Genomic DNA, 24,899 nt, shown 5'->3' with positions numbered 1-24,899 from the left:
AAGGAGTGTTGTCCAGACACCGAAAATTATCTCAATTGCTTCAAACTGAAACCTCAATTTATTTAAGGAGATAGTCTCTTTATAAAGACTGAAATAGCAGACAAATGCTTAATGCCTTTACGACAATATATGATTTACAACTGGGTACATTCACAAGAAATTTACATGTGTAGCAAAATTAAAAATAATTTATACTGAACCAAAAAAACCAAATGACTTTTAAAAATGTCTGTAAAGAAAGTCACGGTTAATACTTGAGCATTTTTCTACATATTTCCCAAATAGTCATAGTAATTCAGTTCAGCTGTATACTTTACAGGTGGTGCACACAGAGCCGGCCTTAGGCATAGGCAAACTAGGCAAATGCCTAGGGCATTTGGTATGCTTAGGGGCACCAGCAGCTTCTGCTGATTAAAATGATATGCGGCATGCCTATATTCTGTGTGTGACTGCGGCTGTATCTGCATATGAAATGCTACGTTACAGTGTATTCCTGGAAATCACTGTATTGTATGCAGATACAGCCGCAGTCGCACACAGAATATAGGCATGCTGCATATCATTTTAAGCAGCAGAAGCTGCTTGTGCATCCTAGACACATAGTAATGCAAATAATATAATGCATTTTCATAAACAAAAGGCGCCCGACGTTAGCAGAGCTGCCAGCTGACTCATGCCAGGCATCTCCTGCAGAACTAGCGGCGGTGCTAGGGGGCACCAGCCAAAATCTTGCCTAGGGCATCATATTGGTTAGGGCCGGCTCTGGGTGCACATTTGTGGTTAATTTAGTCCCAGTTCTTCTATGGCTTCACTAACTGTGATTGAATTTTATTCCTCAGTTTGTTGCCTGGGATGAATTATAAGTGTTAAAGCCTCTCCTTGCTTATGTGTCTGCACTGGAAGCTATGGCTGTCCGAAGTTAAGAAACTCCTTAAACTGCTGTGGTAGTTAAGTAAACTTCCTTGGGACTGCTAAGAACACGTAGTGCATTCCCTCACTTGTAATTAATTGTATTCCCTTGCAAGAAAATTGCTACCTCGTAGAAGCATCGCAGGGGCAGCTACTGGATTTGGTTAATTAAAGCATCTAAGATAATACAGGTCCTATATCACTCTTGAAGATACTGGCTTGTTCCCTCTCTTGGTGTGGTTAAAGAGTTAATCACTTAATAGATTTTAAAGATGCCTATTTTCTAGTGATGAGCGGGTTCGGTTTCTCGGAAACCGAACCCCCCCGAACTTCACCCATTTTACACGGGTCCGAGGCAGGTTCGAACCTTCCCGCCTTGCTCGGCTAACCCGAGCGCGCCCGAACGTTATCATCCCGCTGTTGGATTCTCGCGAGATTCGGATTCTATATAAGCAGCCGCGCGTCGCCGCCATTTTCACTCGTGCATTGGAGATGATAGGGAGAGGACGTGGCTGGCGTCCTCTCCGTTTATTGTTGAACTTGATTGCTTTATTGCTTAATTGTGGGGAGGACTGGGGAGCAGCTGTTAGGAGGAGTACAGTGCAGAGTTTTGCTGATAAGTGACCACCAGTTTTATCCGTTCTCTGCCTGAAAAAAACGCTCCATACCATATCTGTGCTCAGTGTGCTGCATGATATATCTGTGCTGAGTGCTCACACTGCTTAATTGTGGGGACTGGGGAGCAGCTGTATTATATAGCAGGAGTACAGTGCAGAGTTTTGCTGACAGTGACCACCAGTATACGTTGTCTGCCTGAAAAACACTCCATATCTGTGCTCAGTGTGCTGCTTTATTGTGGGGACTGGGGACCACCAGTATAATTAATATTATATAGGAGGAGTACAGTGCAGAGTTTTGCTGACCAGTGACCACCAGTATACTATATATAGCAGTACGGTACGGAAGGCCACTGCTGTACCTACCTCTGTGTGGTCATTCATTAAGTATACTATCCATCTACATTCTCTACCTGTGGTGCATTTTAGTTTTGCAGTTTGCTGACACAGTGACCACCAGTATACTATATATAGCAGTACGGAAGGCCACTGCTGTACCTACCTCTGTGTCGTCATTCATTAAGTATACTATCCATCTACATTCTATACCTGTGGTGCATTTTAGTTTTGCAGTTTGCTGACACAGTGACCACCAGTATACGATATATAGCAGTACGGAAGGCCACTGCTGTACCTACCTCTGTGTCGTCATTCATTAAGTATACTATCCATCTACATTTTATACCTGTGGTGCATTTTAGTTTTGCAGTTTGCTGACACAGTGACCACCAGTATACTATATATATCAGTACGGAAGGCCACTGCTGTACCTACCTCTGTGTCGTCATTCATTAAGTATACTATCCATCTACATTCTATACCTGTGGTGCATTTTAGTTTTGCAGTTTTCTGACACAGTGACCACCAGTATACTATATATAGCAGTACGGTAGGCCACTGCTGTACCTAACTCTGTGTCGTCATTCATTAAGTATACTATCCATCTACATTCTATACCTGTGGTGCATTTTAGTTTTGCAGTTTGCCAGTGACCACCAGTATACTATATATAGCAGTTCGGAAGGCCACTGCTGTACCTACCTCTGTGTCGTCATTCATTAAGTATACTATCCATCTACATTCTATACCTGTGGTGCATTTTAGTTTTGCAGTTTGCTTACACAGTGACCACCAGTATACTATATATAGCAGTACGGTAGGCCACTGCTGTACCTACCTCTGTGTCGTCATTCATTAAGTATACTATCCATCTACATTCTATACCTGTGGTGCATTTTAGTTTTGCAGTTTGCTGACACAGTGACCACCAGTATACTATATATAGCAGTACGGAAGGCAACTGCTGTACCTACCTCTGTGTCGTCATTCATTAAGTATACTATCCATCTACATTCTATACCTGTGGTGCATTTTAGTTTTGCAGTTTGCTGACACAGTGACCACCAGTATACTATATATAGCAGTACGGTAGGCCACTGCTGTACCTACCTCTGTGTCGTCATTCATTAAGTATACTATCCATCTACATTCTATACCTGTGGTACATTTTAGTTTTGCAGTTTGCTGACACAGTGACCACCAGTAAAATATATATAGCAGTACCGTACGGAAGGCCACTGCTGTACCTACCTCTGTGTCGTCATTCATTAAGTATACTATCCATCTACATTCTATACCTGTGGTGCATTTTAGTTTTGCAGTTTGCTGACACAGTGACCACCAGTATACTATATATAGCAGTACGGTACGGAAGGCCACTGCTGTACCTACCTCTGTGTCATCATTCATTAAGTATACTATCCATCTACATTCTATACCTGTGGTGCATTTTAGTTTTGCAGTTTGCTGACACAGTGACCACCAGTATACTATATATAGCAGTACGGTAGGCCACTGCTGTACCTACCTCTGTGTCGTCATTCATTAAGTATACTATCCATCTACATTCTATACCTGTGGTGCATTTTAGTTTTGCAGTTTGCTGACACAGTGACCACCAGTATACTATATATAGCAGTATGGTAGGCCACTGCTGTACCTACCTCTGTGTCGTCATTCATTAAGTATACTATCCATCTACATTCTATACCTGTGGTGCATTTTAGTTTTGCAGTTTGCTGACACAGTGACCACCAGTATACTATATATAGCAGTACGGAAGGCCACTGCTGTACCTACCTCTGTGTCGTCAAGTATACTATCCATCCATACCTGTGGTGCATTTCAGTTGTGCGCAGTAAATATAGTAGTAGGCCATTACTATTGATACTGGCATGTAATTCCACACATTAAAAAATGGAGAACAAAAATGTGGAGGTTAAAATAGGGAAAGATCAAGATCCACTTCCACCTCGTGCTGAAGCTGCTGCCACTAGTCATGGCCGAGACGATGAAATGCCATCAACGTCGTCTGACAAGGCCGATGCCCAATGTCATAGTAAAGAGCATGTAAAATCTAAAAAACAAAAGTTCAGTAAAATGACCCAAAAATCAAAATTAAAAGCATCTGAGGAGAAGCGTAAACTTGCCAATATGCCATTTACGACACGGAGTGGCAAGGAACGGCTGAGGCCCTGGCCTATGTTCATGGCTAGTGGTTCAGCTTCACATGAGGATGGAAGCACTCATCCTCTCGCTAGAAAAATGAAAATACTTAAGCTGGCAAAAGCACAGCAAAGAACTGTGCGTTCTTCTAAATCACAAATCCCCAAGGAGAGTCCAATTGTGTCAGTTGCGATGCCTGACCTTCATAACACTGGACGGGAAGAGCTTGCGCCTTCCACCATTTGCACGCCCCCTGCAAGTGCTGAAAGGAGCACCCGCAGTCCAGTTCCTGATAGTCAAATTGAAGATGTCACTGTTGAAGTACACCAGGATGAGGATATGGGTGTTGCTGGCGCTGGGGAGGAAATTGAGGAGGATTCTGATGGTGAGGTGGTTTGTTTAAGTCAGGCACCCGGGGAGACACCTGTTGTCCGTGGGACGAATATGGCCATTGACATGCCTGGTCAAAATACAAAAAAAATCACCTCTTCGGTGTGGAATTATTTCAACACAAATGCGGACAACAGGTGTCAAGCCGTGTGTTGCCTTTGTCAAGCTGTAATAAGTAGGGGTAAGGACGTTAACCACCTCGGAACATCCTCCCTTATACGTCACCTGCAGCGCATTCATCATAAGTCAGTGACAAGTTCAAAAACTTTGGGTGACAGAGGAAGCAGTCCACTGACCACTAAATCCCTTCCTCTTGTAACCAAGCTCCTGCAAACCACACCACCAACTCCCTCAGTGTCAATTTCCTCCTTACCCAGGAAAGCCAATAGTCCTGCAGGCCATGTCACTGTCAAGTCTGACGAGTCCTCTCCTGCCTGGGATTCCTCCGATGCATCCTTGAGTGTAACGCCTACTGCTGCTGGCGCTGCTGTTGTTGTTGCTGGGAGTCGATCGTCATCCCAGAGGAGAAGTCGGAAGACCATTTGTACTACTTCCAGTAAGCAATTGACTGTCCAACAGTCCTTTGCGAGGAAGATGAAATATCACAGCAGTCATCCTGCTGCAAAGCAGATAACTCAGGCCTTGGCAGCCTGGGCGGTGAGAAACGTGGTTCCGGTATCCATCGTTAATTCAGAGGCAACTATAGACTTGATTGAGCTACTGTGTCCCCGGTACCAAATACCATCTAGGTTCCATTTCTCTAGGCAGGCGATACCGAAAATGTACACAGACCTCAGAAAAAGACTCACCAGTGTCCTAAAAAATGCAGTTGTACCCAATGTCCACTTAACCACGGACATGTGGACAAGTGGAGCAGGGCAGACTCAGGACTATATGACTGTGACAGCCCACTGGGTAGATGTATTGCCTCCCGCAGCAAGAACAACAGCGGCGGCACCAGTAGCAGCATCTCGCAAACGCCAACTCGTTCCTAGGCAGGCTATGCTTTGTATCACTGCTTTCCATAAGAGGCACACAGCTGACAACCTCTTACGGGAACTGAGAAACATCATCGCAGAATGGCTTACCCCAATTGGACTCTCCTGGGGATTTGTGACATCGGACAACGCCAGCAATATTGTGCGTGCATTACATGCAAATTCCAGCACGTCCCATGTTTTGCACATACATTGAATTTGGTGGTGCAGAATTATTTAAAAAACGACAGGGGCGTGCAAGAGATGCTGTCGGTGGCCCGAAGAATTGCGGTCCACTTTCGGCATTCAGGCAACGCGTACAGAAGACTGGAGCACCACCAAACATTCCTGAACCTGCCCTGCCATCATCTGAAGCAAGAGGTGGTAATGAGGTGGAATTCAACCCTCTATATGCTTCAGAGGATGGAGGAGCAGCAAAAGGCCATTCAAGCCTATACATCTGCCCACGATATAGGCAAAGGAGGGGGAATGCACCTGACTCAAGCGCAGTGGAGAATGATTTCAACGTTGTGCAAGGTTCTGCAACCCTTTGAACTTGCCACACGTGAAGTCAGTTCAGACACTGCCAGCCTGAGTCAGGACATTCCCCTCATCAGGCTTTTGCAGAAGAAGCTGGAGACATTGAAGGAGGAGCTAAAACAGAGCGATTCCGCTAGGCATGTGGGACTTGTGGATGGAGCCCTTAATTCGCTTAACCAGGATTCACGGGTGGTCAATCTGTTGAAATCAGAGCACTACATTTTGGCCACCGTGCTCGATCCTAGATTTAAAACCTACGTTGTATCTCTCTTTCCGGCAGACACAAGTCTGCAGAGGTTCAAAGACCTGCTGGTGAGAAAATTGTCAAGTCAAGCGGAACGTGACCCGTCAACAGCTCCTCCTTCACATTCTCCCTCAACTGGGGGTGCGAGGAAAAGGCTAAGAATTCCGAGCCCACCCACTGGCGGTGATGCAGGGCAGTCTGGAGCGAGTGCTGACATCTGGTCCGGACTGAAGGACCTACCAACGATTACTGACATGTCGTCTACTGTCACTGCATATGATTCTCTCACCATTGAAAGAATGGTGGAGGATTATATGAGTGACCGCATCCAAGTAGGCACGTCAGACAGTCCGTACGTATACTGGCAGGAAAAAGAGGCAATTTGGAGGCCCTTGCACAAACTGGCTTTATTCTACCTAAGTTGCCCTCCCTCCAGTGTGTACTCCGAAAAAGTGTTTAGTGCAGCCGCTCACCTTGTCAGCAATCGGCGTACGAGGTTACTTCCAGAAAATGTGGAGAAGATGATGTTCATCAAAATGAATTATAATCAATTCCTCCGTAGAGACATTCACCAGCAGCAATTGCCTCCAGAAAGTACACGGGGACCTGAGATGGTGGATTCCAGTGGGGACGAATTAATAATACTCTGTGAGGAGGGGGATGTACACAGTGAAAGGGGTGAGGAATCGGAGGATGATGATGAGGTGGACATCTTGCCTCTGTAGAGCCAGTTTGTGCAAGGAGAGATTGATTGCTTCTTTTTTGGTGGGGGCCCAAACCAACCAGTCATTTCAGTCACAGTCGTGTGGCAGACCCTGTCACTGAAATGATGGGTTCGTTAAAGTGTGCATGTCCTGTTTATACAACATAAGGGTGGGTGGGAGGGCCCAAGGACAATTCCTGGGAGGGCCCAAGGACAATTCCATCTTGCACCTCTTTTTTCTTTCATTTTTCTTTGCATCATGTGCTGTTTGGGGACAATTTTTTTGAAGTGCCATCCTGCCTGACACTGCAGTGCCACTCCTAGATGGGCCAGGTGTTTGTGTCGGCCACTTGTGTCGCTTAGCTTAGTCACACAGCGACCTTGGTGCGCCTCTTTTTTTCTTTGCATCATGTGCTGTTTGGGGACAATTTTTTTGAAGTGCCATCCTGCCTGACACTGCAGTGCCACTCCTAGATGGGCCAGGTGTTTGTGTCGGCCACTTGTGTCGCTTAGCTTAGCCATCCAGCGACCTTGGTGCGCCTCTTTTTTTCTTTGCATCATGTGCTGTTTGGGGACAATTTTTTTGAAGTGCCATCCTGCCTGACACTGCAGTGCCACTCCTAGATGGGCCAGGTGTTTGTGTCGGCAACTTGTGTCGCTTAGCTTAGTCACACAGCGACCTTGGTGCGCCTCTTTTTTCTTTGCATCATGTGCTGTTTGGGGACAATTTTTTTGAAGTGCCATCCTGCCTGACACTGCAGTGCCACTCCTAGATGGGCCAGGTGTTTGTGTCGGCCACTTGTGTCGCTTAGCTTAGCCATCCAGCGACCTCGGTGCAAATTGTAGGACTAAAAATAATATTGTGAGGTGTGAGGTGTTCAGAATAGACTGGAAATGAGTGGAAATTATGGTAATTGAGGTTAATAATACTATGGGATCAAAATGACCCCCAAATTCTATGATTTAAGGTGTTTTTTAGGCTTTTTTGAAAAAAACACCTGAATCCAAAACACACCCGAATCCGACAAAAAATTTTCGGTGAGGTTTTGCCAAAACGCGTCCGAATCCAAAACACGGCCGCGGAATTGAATCCAAAACCAAAACACAAAACCCGAAAAATGTCCGGTGCACATCACTACTATTTTCCCTTGGTAAAACAGTCTGCTGCGATATACATCTAACAGTTAGTGTCACAGATTACCTGCAGAAAGGAAGTCTGAGGGGTATATGTCCATAACAATCCTGCAATATTGTTATGGACAATATTATGTGTAAACATATACAGTAGATTAGAGATTAGTTTAAAGTACAGGGTTATTGCAGTAGAGGCATTGTGGATCACCTTAGTGGTTTTTCTGGCACTTAAAAGTCTGTTCTGCAGGGCTTACATACAGACTACTGACTGCATGGAGTAGCAGGGATTTAGTCATAACAAGGGGCATGTCCACTTCTCTACAGCCACTTTTACCCTGCTTTTTAGTAGTCACTGTGAGGCTCTCACAGAGTAAACCACCTCTCCTGTAGCATTTGTCAGATATCCTTGCTGTCTGCAGCTGCACCCACCTTTGTCCTTATATGGAGCATCCATGTCTGTCTCACAGCCCACCTTGCCTATGCTTCAGATGCTGTGGTTGCAGCAGTAGCTCCACCGGCCACTGTCACTCACCATGGAGCCGCACCTCTGGACACTGCCTTCCGGTTCTCCAGACCTGCCTGCTTCAGTCACTAGGTGTCGGGATGCAAGGGATGCTCAGAGCCGTCTTAACAGCAGTGTAGGCCCCTGGGCACAGCAATGCACTGGGGCCCCTACCCAGCCATCAGCGGTAGGCGTGGGGGGTGCTATCAGTGGCAGCTTTGATGTCCCGCGGGTGGTAGGGGGTATTCTATCTTCCGCACAGCATTAAGGACCTGGAGAAATTATTTCTGCTAATTAATTACTCCTTTACTGCACAGATTGGGTGGGAGGGAGAACACTAAACTGTAGAAGGGGACATTGTGCTGAATGAAGGGGCCCTGGTACATGACTTCCAGGGTGGTCGGGGGTGTTTAATACACAGGGGAGGGGTGGATAGTAGAGTAGGCTTAATATTCATCATTTTCTGGTGGGAGGGCAGCTTGCTTGACTGCAGATATCTAAAGTTCCTGGAAATAGATTTCTTAGCTTTAATGGGATAAAAAAAACTAGAGAGTCCCCCCTTTCAGCGGGTACTGGGTACTTGGGGATCAGACTTCAGGAGCCAGAGCAATCCACCAACAAAAATATAAAACTGCATATTAGGCGTGTGGAGCTGGCGCAGGGATCAGCTGCTGGAAGGCTGATATCTCTGGTTCTGGGCATAGTAGAGACAAGCTGCCAGTGTCCACTGAAAGGGGAGAGTCACAGCTTTTGGAGTATACCCTCAGAAAAACTCTAAGTCAGACAGAACCAGAGATATCTGTCTGGTAAGAGCAATTAACAGGCTTGGATGGGGACCACTGCTTTGAAGTCGGATATCTCCGGTTCCCCAGAGCCGATTTTCAAATATCTGGTACCCCTGGAAAGAGGGGACCCTCAGCTATCATCCTAGGGCCCTTTTACTCCTGGGGCCCTTGGGCAAGAGCCCTTTGAGCCCATACGAAAAGACGGCCTTGGGGATGCTCTGCCTGCTCCTGTCACTTAGCGGCAGGCCGCTCCTCCAGATGCCACCTCAAGGTTCTCAGTTAGGGGAACAGAAGCTGCCTCCTCAGAGTTCCCCTGCCACACTTGACAGGGGCTTTCTTTATCACAGGGGGGCAGGTTAGTTTTCTTAATTAACAGGGGCCTTTGCTCAATAGAGGGGTCTGTCAGTGCTGCGCCAACAGCGTAACCCCTCTCCTCCTCATCGTTCCCTCAGAACTCCTCGACCGTTACCAGGCACCCCCTTTTCATCCCCTCCGTTTGGGTACCCAGATCAGTCCTGCTAGTGGCACGAGCGAGTACAAGTCCTCTTGCAGTGAACGATTAACCCTATCACTGATGTGGGGTTAGAATCCACAACACTGGCTCATCAAAGCCTTACAGTGTAAATACATGAATTTCAATATTTAATAACTTAGAATAATGCACTCTAGAATATATATAGTATACTGTATATGTTACAAGCAACCTCTAATGTAGGGGCCTAATTAACATATTGGGTATCACATGTATTTGAGTTGCACATGTCTGCAAAATACACATTTAAAACTAAAATTTTGAGACCATATTACTAAAACATGCATCATTATTATTAAAACATTTTTTATTATCTCCCAAATGTTTACATGCTTCCACGTTAAATGGGCGGGACAGGGGGCATGATGATGAAATTCTCAGAGAATCATGTTAATTTGGCAACACTTCTTGTTTGTGGACCTGCAATTTAAGCATTATGCCATTAGGGCTAGGCAGGGGCGGATTGGGAACAAAAAGCGGCCCTGGAAAAATTTGTACTAGTGGCCCCACATGGGCAGCACCAGAGGTGTAATGTCTAGCCATGGGCCATGGCAGCAGCACCCTCCCCCCAAAGACTTTCCAGATAGTGGGCATGTCCAGCATCAAGGGGGAAGTTACAAAGAAATAAAATTAAATATTATGAGCACATTATATGATACACCTTCAGAATTTAGGAAACTATATAATTCTTTAGAAAGATGTATTTTCTTGCTTATTACACCAACCGTATTCCAATCACTATTCACTCAATCTTATATGTCAGACAAGCAGGCAGACAGAGCATACACTAGATCATCTGCGATCACAGGCTAACTGGCAAAGTCATTTTCAAATATGCAAATTATTTTGCATCTTATTCATTATGTCTATAAAAAGGACCACATGTCCTCAAACAAAACAGGCCCCACAGGTGCGTCGGCCCACCGGGAATCTTCCCTGTAAACCCTATGGCCAATCCGCCTCTGGGGGTAGGGCTTAATGAAGAGACTTAGGGGGTCATTCCGAGTTGATCGCACGCTGCAACTTTTTGCAGCCCGTTCGATCAACTAGACGCCACCTATGGGGGAGTGTATTTGTGCATAGCAAGGCTGCGATCGCTTGTACCTCCCTGCTATGGGAAAAAAGTTTTGTGTCGGACAAGACTAGGGTAAGAGTTACTTACCCTGTGCGACCAATCCAGCGTTGCAGGTCCCGGAATTGACGTCAGACATCCGCCCTCCAAACGCCTCGACACGCCAGCGTTTGGATCTCCACACCCAGAAAATGGTGAATTGACGCCCGGTTATGCCTTCCTCCTGTCAAACTTCTTACGGTTGCCGCTGCGACCATTTTCTTCATTAGCGGCTTTGCTGCCTGGTGACGGCCTTTGTCGGGCAATGACGAGCCTGTGCAATGCGGCCTCTGCGCATGCGCAGTTCCGACCAGATCGCACGGCTGCGAAGAAGCGCTGCGTGCGATCAACTCGGAATGACCCCCTTAGCTCCATCAACATAGTGATCGGCTGCATCTCCTTTCTGGGCACTTACCCGGAGTGGAAGGAAAAGGTAGTGTGATAGCCGGGGAGGGGCCGTCCCATCAGTGATTTTAAAAAAAGCATTGCACACCAGGCCATGTCATCACATAAGCAAGCAGTTTATTCACAGTTCAGACAGGGTTATCACGACAGTAACATTTAACTCCTTGTTCTCCTCTCCAGCGCAATATTCATATGGGTTACATCAAGTTACATCTCCTTTCATTTGCTTCACGGGCAATAACAGCATTTACAGTGATGTGACATCATTACAGTACAGTACATACCAGCGCAGTTTCTGGGAATCAGTAGTGCAGCTTCCGCAAACTGAAATTCATTTTAGTGTGCTCTCCCCCATTCGCTAGGGGCTCTATCTAAACGGGATCTCATGTACACGTTACTGGGGGCCTTCCGCCAAACGTGGTTCCTACCACTCACCCAGCTCGTCATATCCCGCAGACTCACACCTCCCGTCCTGCTTCTTGGGTACCCCTGAAGGTCCTTTGTTCCTGGTTCCTTCCACTGTACTCTGCATACTGTGGCTCTCACACTGCACTCTCCATCTCTCACTGAAGCTGCTGGCTCTCCTGTCACACTGCAGATATAAGCTCTCCCTCTCTTCATAGCAACACCCACACGCTGCTCTTCTTTCCATCATGCCGGGGACTGTGGAGTGCCATTCTTGTTCCACAGTCCCCAGCCTGCGTTTCTCCTGGACACTTAGCCTGTGCCCTCCATCCTCAGTCCTCAGCTCACACTGAACTGTCCTGTGCTTTGTTCCTTTTGCTCAAATCCCCCTGCACTTCCTGTCCTAAACCCCTACATGTGGCAGGGTCTGCTAGAACTGGATTTTGGGGCCATAAAACTCCCAAACTCACTGATAAGAATTAAATGGCTTTTGGAACTTTCCAATATCTCTTGTCTCCTAACATTCCAGTATGCCACAGTAGTAAGTATGATTATCTTTGTTATGTGAATTTCTGTCCTAAACTGTAATCAAAAAATTAGAATAAGGCATTTACATCGGAATAAGTTTCAATTTACATGTTGAAATTGGGTGCTGTATCAGCATTAACATTCTCACATTTAAGTGTGGGTTTATTATACAGTAGTTTACAATTCCTTTCAACACAGGGTTTCAACAATAGTGGTGACATCAGAAATGACTCAGATGTATTCATTACTGAGTTACTCAGTAACTCAGGGCAACTTTGGCATACTTAGTTCTAAATATGTCCCAATTCTTTGATGTGGTGTACATGCCAGACTGAAGATAAATACATTTTTAAACACATTTTGCAGTCCAGAAAACTATACTGTAACTAATTCGAAACATCACAAGCCCAACATTAAAATTAATGTTGGAAATCTTTTAGTTTGTGGCAACAAATTAATAATGTGTTAGTGGATCTCTTAATTTCATAAATAAATAAAAATAGGGCAAACAAGATAACTTTTATTGGCAACCAAAAAACAAGAAAATATTACATGACAAGCAATGCCAAGACCAGCAGTGGTTCTGCCATAATGCAAGATGGGCATCTCACCTTAAAATCTTGGGGGTGACATTAGGGACACTATTGCTTACTTTCTAACCTGTAGGGATGCTGAGGAAGGTAGTAGAAGGTTTTTGGTACTCCCTTGGGTGACCTAGCAGTAGTGAGTTATGGTGGTGGCAAATAAGTCTACAGTCTGTGGTGGTAATTCAGAGTTGATTCTCTCTGCACATGTTATATCTACCTCCCCTGCAGTGCACATGGTTTTGCCCAACTGCTAACAAATTTGCTGCTGCGATCAACTCTGAATTAGGCCCTATGGGGGTCATTCCGACCCGATCGCTCGCTGCAGTTTATCGCAGCGCAGCAATCAGGTCGGATCTGTGCATGCGCCGGCGCCGCAGTGCGCCAGTGCATGCTGGACGGCTGAAGGCCGTTGTTCCCTAGCGATCGCCTCTGCCTGATTGACAGGAGAGGCGGTCGCTGGGCGGGAGGGGGCTGGACGGCGGCGTTAAACCGCCATTTAAGGGGCACGGTCCGGCCAACACAGGCATGGCTGGACCTTTGGGGGCTGGCCGCGGTGGCTGCATGATGTCACCCGCAGCCGCTGCAACCCGGGCAGCAAAGAGGCTCTCCCAGCCAGCCGCAGGAGCTGCGCTGGCCGGGAGTTACTCCTCAAATGCAAAAGCATCGCCGGTGTGCGATGCTTTTCCATTTCTGCGGCGGGGGGGGGGGGGGGGCGGCACTGACATGCGAGGCCGGGCTAGCCCTGTGCTGGGTGTCCCCCTGCATGTCTGAGTGCCTGATCGTAGCTGTGCTAAATTCAGCACAGCTACAATCAACTCAGAATGACCCCCTATGTACAATCTCAGCTTGATAATAAACAGTTAAAATTATCTACCTAGACATATCTAGTGAAATCTAGACCAATAACAGTACTGGATTTTGCCAAAACTGTCACATCATTGAAAGGGATTGTATACTTTAGATTAAGTATTCATTGCAAATGTGAACAGTTGTCCCCCTTTGATCCTTTCTCCTGAATAGTGGCATTGACTCTCACTGTGGCCATATTCTTACATTGCCTGTCACTTCTACATCTCAAACATTATCGGAAAGAAACATCAACCAACAGCCTACTATTTCAAACTAATGCACATTTTCCACCAACGGTAGAAAACATACCCAAGGGAGAATTCTTGAGACTCCGAAGAAATTGCTCAGAGGAAGAGGTATTCAAAATCAAATGTCAGGAACTGTCTCATCGGCTGCATGAAAGAGGATACAGCAAAAGATCACTGAAGCGTGCACGAGAAGAAGTAACGAGGATACACAGGGATACCTTAATCTTCCCAATTAAAACCTCCGGCAAAACAGATGATAAGATTAGATTCATTGGAACCTTTTGCCCAGAATGGAGAATGATTAAGAAAGCCAAAGAAAAACATATCGCAATATAACAATTTGACAATGATTTGGCGCCCTTGATAGGCACCAACATACAGTTGAGTAGGAGGAGGTCCAAAAACATCAAAGATCTCCTACCACGGAGCCATTTTCAGAAGAGCATAGCTAAACCAAATATACATACGGGCTCTTTTCCGTGTGGACATTGCAAAGCATGCCCCCAAATGCTCAAAACCAATTCAGTAATAGATCGCTATGGCAAATCAATTCAAATGAAACACTTTTTCAACTGTAGCACTCAAGGCCTAATTTACTGCATAGAGTGCAGTTGTAATCTGAAGTACGTAGGGATGATGACACTTAAATTCAAGGAATGCATATTGGCACACATTGGTAACTATCGTAATGCCGCCAGTGATCTCACCCGCATGAGAAAACTGACCTCGGTGGCTAGACATTTCCATTGTCATTATACCGATTTCTTAAAAGAATTAAAAGTGTTTGGCCTTGAAAAAGTTCAGCTGGGCATCAGTGGAGAAGACCTGACCAAATTGTGACTCAAGAAGGAGACGGAATGGATTTTCAAACTCAATACCTATAGACCGATGGGACTCAATGAGAGCATAAATTACAGCCCTTACCTTTAGTTCAACCCACAATCACACTCAATCTAGTGATGTGTAGTTATCTCTTGCCACAAGGAATGGTGATTATATAACTTACCTTCTGTCATCAGCTTTTTTCTTCCTTTTTTCCTCTGACCCCATTTCAATTATAGCTATAGGACCGTCTATCTGAGATCCTTCATTTACACTTGGATTCACCTATTTTTTCACGCTTTGCATTTCAGTGTGATTTATTATCACTTTCACCACACTTCTATTTTACATTAAGTCACTTATTTGTAAATGCTTTAAACCAACATCACCGAATTATTATTTTATACAAAGTTTGCGAAATCTGTCCCCCCCTCTTTTGGTACTTGAAAATTGTTCTATACCCATTACTGTCAAGGAAGATGGATCGCCATTATGTACTCTCGAAAAATGGCGTGATACACTGTGGGTTTGTAATTTTTTGATAATATTGAGTCTATGTTCTCTAAATCTTGATTTGAGAGATCGGGTAGTTCTCCCTATGTATTGGAGAGAGCATGAACATTGCAATACATATACACAGTATTCCAAATCGCAGTTTATGAACTGTTTAATTTGAAAGGAGTTCCCATTAACAGTAGACACAATTGATGACACTCTATTTCTCATAAATTTACAAGTGAGACAGATTTGTTTGTTACAACAATAATTACCTAGAGGTTTCGTTGGTAACCAGGAGGGGCTTTTTACTAGAATTACTGGTTTAAGGAAGCTAGGAGCTAACATTTCTTTCAGGTTGGTATTTCTTCTAAATATAACTAGAGGCTTATCAGATAGACATTTACTTAAAACTGGATCTTGTTTAATTAATTGGTAATTGGTTTGAACTATCTTTTTAATGGCCTTAGATTGTTTGTTAAACTTAGAGATAAATTTGATTGAATTCCCCATGGGGACCTCATCATCCGTATGATTCAGCTGTTTGGTCTTTGACTTGCTACCTTGGACAATTTTTGATATTGGGTTCTCGTTACCTATAAGGGTGTTTGCATATAATCTAGATTCTTCTAACATATACAGTGGGTATCCTCTTTCCTGGAACTGTTTTAATAAAGTTTCAACTTGTGAGAGAAAGGCTGAATCCAATGAACAATTTCGCCTAAATCTAACTATTTGATTTTTTGGAATGTTTTTGACCCATGGTCTATAGTGGCCACTTGTAAAATGTAAAAAATTTCCTGATCCTACTGGTTTGATATAATTTGTTGAGATGATTTTATCATTAACTATGGAAAAGGTGACATCAAGGAAATTTACTGTTGCTATATCAAAATTATAAGTGAATTTAAGATTATAAGTATTGTCATTCAAAAAATTAACAAAATCAAGTGCTTTTTGATAACCCCCATTCCAAATGATAAATAAATCGTCGATGTAACGGCCATAGAGGACCAGGTTCTCTCTATATGGGCCGCTCCAGATGTATTCTTCCTCGAAGCGGCCCATATAGAGGTTGGCAAAACTAGGTGCAAACCTGGTCCCCATGGCCGTTCCAAGGCGCTGTAAATAATAGTGATCTTCAAATAAAAAATAATTATGTGTAAGTATAAACAATATAGCTTCTAAGACAAAGTCACGTCATCCTTGAGTGATAGTGGAATCTCTATCTAAATAATATTTGACTGAATCAATTCCCTTTTCATGGGGTATATTGGTGTAGAGAGATTGGACATCCAGGGTAAGAAAACCCCAATAATTAGTCCAATCCCTACCCACAGTTTGTTGTAAAATACATTGCGTATCCTTAACATAGGATCTCAAGGTAACGACGTGACGCTGTAAATGATAATCAACGAAGTGTGATAAATTAGAAGTTAGTGATTCTACTCCCGAAATAATAGGTCTCCCAGGTGGATGTGATAAATCTTTATGTATTTTTGGTGAGTGATAAAAAATTGGAGTGACGGGGTGTGAGGGTAACAGAAAATAATACTCATCCTCTGATATCACGTTTTCATTTTTGGCCTCTAACAGAATGTTCTTAAATTCTAATGTAAAGGGGGTAGTGGGGTTAGACTGCAAAAAATGGTAATAGTTTGTATCCTTGAGCTGTCTATACGCTTCGTCTACATAGTCAGCCCTGTTTTGCAGCACTATCACCCCCCCTTTATCCGCCTGTTTTATAACCAGAGACAGATCTTTCTGGAAAGTTTTGATCGCATCCCTTTTTGCTTTAGTAAGGTTTTGTGTATGATACACAGTGGACTTTCTTTTATTCCTATCTGTCTTTTGGCATAAAGTTTTAAAATCCTGAAGAGTTTTGTTATAAAAAACAGTTATCGCTGCACTTTTTTGTTCCAATGGAAAGAAATTTGATTTCTTTTTAAACTTAGGGCGTGTAGACTCTAAGTTATTGATAGAGCTATCAAAAACTTTTACCTCTGTATTATTACTTTCCTGAAGCAGTTCCTCCAGAGTGAGTAAACTCTCCTTATCTGAATCATCTAAAACAATAAGATGAATATCCTCATTAGGATGATGTCTATCTAAATGTTTAATAGCGAAGTAACGCTTCCTGCACAAATCTCGGGTGAATTTATTTAAATCAACAAATAACTCAAAAATATTGGGTTCCTTGTTAGACCTACAGGGTCTATCGACAGGACATTCCCTTCTACTTCCGCAACGACCAGACCTCCTCGTACAGGGCCATTGTCTTTACCCAGACCTGGCCAGACTGGCTTTGACAGCGTGGATCTTGAAGCATCACTCCTGAGAGCCAAAGTATTTTCGAAGGCAGTTATTGGGGTTATCAAAAAGCACTTGATTTTGTTAATTTTGAATGACAATACTTATAATCTTAAATTCACTTATAATTTTGATATAGCAACAGTAAATTTACTTGATGTCACCTTTTCCATAGTTAATGATAAAATCATCTCAACAAATTATATCAAACCAGTAGGATCCGGAAATTTTTTACATTTTACAAGTGGCCACTATAGACCATGGGTCAAAAACATTCCAAAAATTCAAATAGTTAGATTAAGGCGAAATTGTTCATTGGATTCAGCCTTTCTCTCACAAGTTGAAACTTTATTAAAACAGTTCCAGGAAAGAGGATACCCACTGTATATGTTAGAAGAATCTAGATTATATGCAAACACCCTTATAGGTAACGAGAATCCAATATCAAAAATTGTCCAAGGTAGCAAGTCAAAGACCAAGCAGCTGAATCATACGGATGATGAGGTCCCCATGGGGAATTCAATCAAATTTATCTCTAAGTTTAACAAACAATCTAAGGCCATTAAAAAGATAGTTCAAACCAATTACCAATTAATTAAACAAGATCCAGTTTTAAGTAAATGTCTATCGGATAAGCCTCTAGTTATATTTAGAAAAAATACCAACCTGAAAAAAATGTTAGCTCCTAGCTTCCTTAAACCAGTAATTCCAGTAAAAAGCCCCTCCTGGTTACCAATGAAACCTCTAGGTAATTATTGTTGTAACAAACAAATCTGTCTCACTTGTAAATTTATGAGAAATAGAATGTCATAAATTGTGTCTACTGTTAATGGGAACTCCTTTCAAATTAAACAGTTCATAAACTGCGATTCGGAATACTGTGTATATGTATTGCAATGTTCATGCTCTCTCCAATACATAGGGAGAACTACCCAATCTCTCAAATCAAGATTTAGAGAACATAGACTCAATATTATCAAAAAATTACAAACCCACAGTGTATCACGCCATTTTTCGAGAGTACATAATGGCGATCCATCTTCCTTGACAGTAATGGGTATAGAACAATTTTCAAGTACCAAAAGAGGGGGGGACAGATTTCGCAAACTTTGTATAGGAGAATCATCATGGATCTTTAAATTGGATACGTTATATCCTAAAGGTCTAAATGAAGCCCTGGACTATACCTGTCTGGATTAATTTATGATGAACGTGCATGTATGTGCATGTACCTGTATATTTGTGTATATGTATATGTATGTATGTTCCCCTATGTGGCAATGGCCTTCTATGTCATTTAAAATAGTCCAATTTAGCAAGATCTTTGGGTTTTTTTTTCAGTCCTTATATCCCTATATCCTGTGTAGATAGGTGTAGGTCCATCATGTAAGAGAGAAAGTTATTTTCTGATTCTATATCTAATAGTTATTAATAATTTATAGGTATAAAGAGTGCAGATTTGGTCTTTCTGCTCTTTATTATTTCTTATTATGATATATTAATTATAGATCCTATTCATTGTTACAGATACTATCATTAATTCATATTCATATGGTTGCCTTTATTATTAGTATACTTCATTCTATCTTCAATCTATATGTATATAATAATTTTTCATTATATTTAATTATGATTATATTTGTTTAGCGCTATTTATTCTATCTTAATATTATGTAAATAATGTAGACATATATATGCATGTAGAATAATTCAGTATATGCATATATGCGCACACTTGGTTGTAAGTTAATCTAGTGGAATCATGCATTATTTGGTATATCAAGTACTTATGCTGTCGGTACCACCACAGATTCTTTGTATCAGCCGCCCAGACAAGGCCGTATGATAGAGAAATTAAGATCTCATTAGCAAAGAAAGTTTACTGTAAAAATAACAATAAATAAAATAGTTTTTTTGGGGTAATAATAGATGTAAGTAACCTGATAAATACCTACATTAGGTGTTAGGATAATTCGAGATTATTTGTAGCATAATTAATACACATTATTTCTGAATGACCTTTATTTCAGTTTAGAGAGGGTTAAAGCGTGAATAGCTTCTCCTCTCTGCTTTGTATTGTCTGCTTCAATTAAGGTTTGATCAGTTTAAAAACGTAAAGTCAGGTTTTTTATTACTTTTTATTTCTTCAATTGAAGACACAGTATTATTGACTCAATGTCCCTTCGACTTTTTATTTTCATAGTGAAGAAATATTGTTCTTAATTTTGTTTAATTTATTTGTGAGACTAAGAATATGTTTCATTATAATTTGAATACTAATTGACACATCAGATTCAGTTTGTGCAATCAGCTAGGTATAAATGATGCAGCTCTCAGTAGGAAGGTATTCGTCTTGAGGAAGTCTCCGTTGCTAGGAGACGAAATGCGTTGACGCCCCTTTCTACAAGTTCAGTTCAGTGGACATTTGTTACTTCACAGATTGGCTCCCTAGTATCTTGGTTTCGGTACTCCGTCTTTTGTCCACACTGCAGCCCATTGATCTCCAGGAACCATACCTCTACTGTGAGGTAAAGGCACTCCAGCTATTTACGGCACCTTTACACCTGGATACCGCCGCGGCCAGCCGGACACGAACGGATCCCCGCCGTGCGGCCATTACAGCACTGGCCATTAGCGGCTTTGCCGTTCCATACCGCCACCGCCAGCTAAATAGATCACGTTCTTTGCTGGGAGGTTCTTAATACATTACCATCCTATGGTCAATTGACGGCTGCTCTGACGGAGGTTTTGACACATCAGCGAGTCTGCTTTTCAACTACTACTGAGGCAACAACCAAAATCTCTATATCCACCTCGTGCAAATGCATACAGGACCCTGTAGTAAATTCCAGGAACCAGCACGGGGGTAATTATTATTGCTTGTTTGCCTCTAATAATATTATTTCAGTTATTGTGGAGCCTTCTGTGGACACTTCATATGATATCACACTGGGACGCCAGTGTTAGAATCAATTGACACTCCATCTGTAGAGAGCTTCTCTCTCAAGATAATAATTCTGCACTTTAGATACATTGTATGCTGTTTTAAACAGCACGTTTATAAATATAGATACAGTGTTTCTGTTTACATATGCAAGAGGTAGAAACCTCTTACTTTTTAAATTGTTACATATTTTTACTGTTTGTCTTATGTGTCTTTTTTAAATATTAACTTTCTGATAAAATATTTTCTTTTCAAAAAGTCGAGCTTCATTGAGTCAATCATTCTCCCTGCTAGATTGCATTTAATTGATCAATTAATCAATCTTAAGTGATTTCTGGAGCGCAGAGCATTTTTCTTTGTTTCTTTCTTTCTTTGGTTATTCTTCACAGGGTAGGATTTACAACTAGCCCATTACCGATAATTTTCCTTTTCCTGTTTCCACATTTTTTCACACTTTCTTAACATTTTATTGCACTTTCACCTTTTTAATTCACATTTACATATTACGACTTTGAAATATTTAAGTAATTTATTCACGATACCTCCAAGATTCACTTATATGATCTCACCCACAGTCCAATAATAATACAGTAACTCATGCGTACTTTCAGTGTGCAAAAAGTCATCCAGTTATTATATGTGTAGATCATACACAAAAAAGAAATATATGGTGACTACCTGTATTTCCAGCAATCCTGTTTACTTTTTCCAGTCACCAACTAATATGAATATGTATGATTTCATCTTATGAATACTGTATGTAAGTAACTCAAATCACTTCCATCTCCAGGCTCTACCTCATCCCCAGAAAATGCACTGTTATAATAAATTCTGTATATATCAATTGAACATCAACCGGTCTAAGAGGTCTATACACACTTAACGATAAAATGAGCGACGTCGCTCATTTTCCCCCTACTTGAGCGACGTCGCTCATTTTATCATCAAGTGTGTATGCCGTCAGCGACGACCGATGCGCGGCCCACAGAGCGACATCGTCTAATGTGTATGGGCCTTAAAGTAGCCTTCTTCTTATTTCTATTCTTATTTTTATTTTCATTTGCATTCTTATTTATTCATGTACACATCGAAAGTAAGTATAATCAATAAGTTCGTTTTTAAACCTCCCTCCCCAAGGGTGGTCTTCTGTATGCCGGGGGTCGGGCTCCCGGCGCTCAGTATACCGGCGCCGGGAGCCCGACAGCCGGCATACCGACACTTATTTTCCCTCGTGGGGGTCCACGACCCCCATAGAGGAAGAATAAAATAGTGTGGCGCGCGCAGCGCGCAACCGTGCCCGTAGCACGGCGAGCGCAGCGAGCCCGCAAGGGGCTCATTTGCGCTCGCCACGCTGTCGGTAAGCCGGCGGTCGGGCTCCCGGCGCCGGGATGCTGGTCGCCGGGAGCCCGACCGCCGGCCAGCCGTAGTGAACCTCTCCCCAAATATATAAATCACATCCAGTTGCCTGGTAACGCGACAAAGCCGGACGTGATGTAATTACTCACGCCCTGGCCGCCATAGCAACAGGCCCGATGCTGCATATTATTACTAAGGGCCGCCAACACCCGGGACCCTGCTAGTCCATATATGAGAGGGAGTGCTCGCGCCTTATACCTGCCCGCCTCATGCATACTAGGATCCGCCTGGGTGCTAAACAACATGACGAATTTTGCTAGTTCGCCCCAGACATATAAATGCGTCTAGTTGCTAGGAAATGCGATGGACACTCCGATGTCGGATGTGACGAAATACACACGTCCGGGCTGTTATAACAACAGGCCTGATGCTGTACACCACTGGTAAGGACTGCGGAAGCGCAGGACCCCGACAACTCATATGGGTGGCGACTATTGACCTCAGTATATTATTTACTAACAGACTAAGGAGGGACTCTTTTTCTTGAGAACTGAGGACAGGTTGCTAAGCAACCTGACCGAGCACAGCAACTTCCGCTGACGTCAGCAGGAACACTGTGACCACTTTTGATCAATCAATGAGATCACAGCGATTGGCTGACAGTTACTCAACAGGTATTTAAACCTAGTACATTACTCAGACCCACGTCAATGGAAGTGAGCAAGCCCACAGGACGGGTGAAACGCATTTTCCACTGAGGACCCAGGACATCAGGAGTACAAAATAGATCCTGTCAATCCACGGACTGTCCCAGGGACCTGGTCAGTGACCGGTATCTTTTACATTTAAACTGTCATTCATACCATTATCTACATTACCTATATGCCAATTCATATTTCCCACTGAGGACCTGGGACATCAGGAGCACCTAGTATCTTGAAAACCCACGGACTGACCCAAGGATCTGGGCAGTAACTGGTATCTCCTGTATACTTTACACTTAAATTGTTACTCATACAATTTATATCAGTGGATCCCCACAACCCACATTAGCAGACATCATAATTTTTCATCTCTGCAATATTTTTTGGACTGACACCCAATAAGCAGACAGCAGGCGTTAACAAGAAAAATTAGTAGCGAGTGGTATCAATTTTAGTTAATTACCCGAGACCAATAAGCGGCACCTATATAATTATTAATCTTACAGGGATTAGTCTATCTGCTGTAAAATATATATATATATATATATATATATATATATATATATATATACATATATATATATATATATAAATATATATATATATATATATATATATATATCACCTTTATCTTCAGTACTGCATATTAATTGTATTTGATCTAATTATTGGTCAATAGGATTACAGTACACTTTGGTTTGAATCTCCCAGTGATTATTTGCATATCTGTGATATTATAGATACCGTATATGTATTTACCTGCCATTTCCAGCGAATTTCTAAAGCCTGTATAACACTTTGGAGTGTGATCTGATAGATCTTGCCACATCAGTGATGGTATAAGCACTTACCTGTTATCTCCAGCGAATTTTCAAAGCCTGCATAACATCTTGGAGTGTGGTCATTTTGCTGAATACAGCGCATTACTTTAGTGCCCCATGACAATTGTCGCTCTGTCTGGACTCTTTCAACAAATGGGTATAGTACCATTTCTTTGAGTGTGATTTCATAGGCTCAGTGAATATGGTACACCATTTTTTCTAGTACCCATCACAGTTTTGGAACTTTGATTGACTGCTACGGACATACTTTTGCCTGGTTGACCGGTATCCAGGCCATTGTGTACAATATAGCAATACAGGTATTGGGGCCTATGAACATGGACAAAGGTGTCAATTAGTCATATACGCATATCCCACATTGTTTTACTCAACTTTCTTCTCTCTATTTTTCGACTTCTCAATTTTTTTCTGTGGACTCTCATCTACAATTCATAGGGGTAACCCTGTGTCTAACGTAGACAGCAGAACCCTAACTTTCTCTCTTTCTTAATATCTGTAATAGGTGCACTCTCATTGGTGAGTTGGCTAAATTGTGTCTAACAATTTACTACCATACCCCACCGGTAGTGCCCAATCTCGTCCGATCTTGGAAGCAAAGCGGTGGTGGGCTGGGTCAGTACCTGAAGGGGGGACCCTCAGAGAATACCTGGTGTTGTAATTCTTGACCTATCTCGACTACACACCAACAGCAGGATCACCAATTTTTTCTTCCCTTCTCTAAAAATCTTCTACTATCCCTTTTCCACAGCACTGTGGCTAGTTCACAGAGGCCTAAAAAACCCATAAAATAATATTGAGAGTTTAAATGCAAATTATATGTATGCATATGTTTTGAATAAATAAGATTTGTACTCCTGATACAAATAGTCCGGTCAATAATGACCCTATGAGGTCCTATCAAAACAAGCATTGCTTGTGCTGGGTTGGCAGGGGACATTTGTGTAACTACAGTGTCTACATCTCCCTGCCAGTTTATTGCTATAGACTAACCAGAACATTTTTTTTTTTTTTTTATCTTTAAGAATATATAGACCTGTGTATTCTGTCTATGGGGGTCATTCCGAGTTGTTCGCTCGCAAGCTGCTTTTAGCAGCTTTGCACACGCTAAGCCGCCGCCTACTGGGAGTGAATCTTAGCTTATCAAAATTGTGAACGAAAGATTAACAGAATTGCGAATAGACACTTCTTAGCAGTTTCTGAGTAGCTCCACACTTACTCGGCAACTGCGATCAGTTCAGTCAGTTTCGTTCCTGGTTTGACGTCACAAACACACCCAGCGTTCGGCCAGACACTCCTCCGTTTCTCCAGCCACTCCCGCGTTTTTCTCAGAAACTGTAGCGTTTTTTCGCACACACCCATAAAACGGCCAGTTTCCGCCCAGAAACACCCACTTCCTGTCAATCACATTACGATCACCAGAACGAAGAAAAAACCTCGTAATGCCGTGAGTAAAAT

At 42.7% G+C, this 24,899-nt stretch overlaps 1 pseudogene; it reads left to right on the top strand.

The window, feature by feature from the left end:
* Positions 1 to 23,986: 23,986 nt before the first annotated feature.
* On the top strand, positions 23,987 to 24,105 carry LOC134911951 (5S ribosomal RNA; annotated as a pseudogene).
* The last annotated feature ends 794 nt before the right edge of the window (positions 24,106 to 24,899 follow it).

Source organism: Pseudophryne corroboree, chromosome 4, assembly GCF_028390025.1.
Source record: "Pseudophryne corroboree isolate aPseCor3 chromosome 4, aPseCor3.hap2, whole genome shotgun sequence".
Taxonomy (NCBI): Eukaryota; Metazoa; Chordata; class Amphibia; order Anura; family Myobatrachidae; genus Pseudophryne; species Pseudophryne corroboree.
Note: the sequence above shows the minus strand (reverse complement) of the source record. Positions and strands in the feature narration are given on the sequence as shown.